The sequence below is a fragment of the Penaeus chinensis genome, chromosome 17 (genome assembly GCF_019202785.1).
Source record: "Penaeus chinensis breed Huanghai No. 1 chromosome 17, ASM1920278v2, whole genome shotgun sequence".
Classification (NCBI taxonomy): domain Eukaryota; kingdom Metazoa; phylum Arthropoda; class Malacostraca; order Decapoda; family Penaeidae; genus Penaeus; species Penaeus chinensis.
In genome coordinates this window covers 17,903,636-17,905,890 of record NC_061835.1, presented here as the reverse complement: position 1 = coordinate 17,905,890, position 2,255 = coordinate 17,903,636, and positions in this window count along the sequence as shown.

The window sequence follows — 2,255 nt, the reverse complement described above, 5'->3', positions numbered from 1 at the left end:
TTTATTATGCAAGAAAATATGGGCATAAGTGAGATAACCTTTTATTGTCCCTAGAGTGTCCGAGCCGGGTTATATTTTTTGTCTTGTTTTAGCTAACGGAGAGAAAAAGAGATTAATAAAGTATATTCAGTATTGTTACTCTACGAAATGATACAAAAAGACCTTTAATAAATCTAACTCACTGGATACAAATACCACAGTGGACTGAAAAGAATGTGACATCTAAACACATTCGATACCAAACTTGTAACGCACGTAACACATGTAACATTTTATCTAACACAACACATAAATCATTAAACAATATTAACTGATTAAACACACCTAACAAACAACAAACCTAACACATTGAATATTTCTAACACGATTCGTTTTTAATTTAGTTCTTGTCTGCCGCGGACTTATAAATGTCTGAGACTTGAAATGTATAAAACTTCTTCAAAGGAAATTGAACACGAGTAACAAGTAGAATTTTCCGATCGCTTTATCTGAAGGATTCCAAAAGGTTCGCGTTACACCTTTTTATGTCCTGTCGAATAGGCTCTCCCTCCACTATCCTGTCCGCCTCTCCCTTAGATCCTCTCTCTCTCACACGCATAACGTACAGACACAACACACACAAACAAAACACAAACACACAAAAAAACACATACACACACATACACACACACACATACACACACACACACACACACACACACACACACACACACACACACACACACACACATACACATACACACACACACACACGCGCGCGCGCGCGCACATAAACACACACAAAACAACACATACACACCCATATATATATAATATATGTATGTATGTATGTACATGTATAAACACACACCTTAACATTCCTATTTGCACAGTTACAGCCTAATAAAAGGACGGTAGGGTATCCCCCCCCCCCCCATACACACACCGCTGTGGCCGTAGCGACTGTGTTCCACTTGACACAGAAATCGTCACCACATCGAAGAGAATTTATGTAAATGAGAGCATCAGTTTTTCTCGTTGTTTTCCTTCTTATAGTATTGATAAATGTATTGTTATATTTTACGTAACGCTGTCTGCTAGATACATATATTTTGAAAAAGATATCTCAGTCAGACGAACAAATACTCGCATTAAAATTTATAAAGAATGAATAAGAATTACTGCCAACACTGAAAATAAAAATTCCCATTATTTCCCCAGACTAAAAATAAAACCAAGTCTAAGATATAACAAATAATAATGACAATAATAAAACTTATGACTTATGACCAATGACTAAGATTATTTAGAGAAGGAGGATGCTAGTCTGGGATTCGGTCAAGCGAATCGGACACTGCTGATTCGAAACGTTCTTTCTGCCACAAGACTAACAAGTTTTTTTGTTCTCTTTTCTCATCTCTCTCTTTCTTTCTATTATTATCCTCCTTTTATCTATTTTTTATTATTCTCTTTTTCTCATTTTATGTCGCTTTATAAAGAGAAGGGATTTGGCCAATCGATTCGGACACTGCTGCTTCGAAACATGCTCTTTCTGACGCAAGACTTTGGGACTAACATTTTTTTTTTTTTTTTTATCCTTGTTATTCTCTTTCTCTGTCTTTATATTTTGTTTCTATATCTTTTCATTATTCTTTTTTTCTCTTTTTATGTCTGCATTCTGGTAACACTGTGTGCAGAACGAGTCATTATTATTTTTCATTCTCTTTCTATCTATTCCATCTACTTTCATTATTTTTTTTTTTTTTTTTCATATCCTTAAGCTGGTAACACTGTATGCGGGAAGAGTCGCTGATATTTTAGTGGTTAGTCGGTTATCTGAACAAGACATCCTCTCGTGTTCGTTTTTTTCCGTACTCTATAACCCCGCCCACGCGCAGTATTCCCAGCTCAATTAGCCAAAATATATTGCCAGTTACGTGGTCGCCAGTGCATGTGTACGAGCGATTAGATGGGCAGAGATTTCTTTTCATTTAATGTGACTAATATGGAGACGGAGAAGTCGAGATTTGTAGCATGTGTATGCAGTTGATTGTCTGCATACACACACACACACACACACACACACACACACACACACACACACACACACGCGCGCGCACACACACACACACACGCACATATATATATAAATATATATATATATATATATATATATATGTATATATGTATGTATGTATATATGTGTGTATATATATGTATATATTATTCCTGGGTATGAGTATAAACTGCATCTGGTTGTGGGGTTCTGCTCCAAA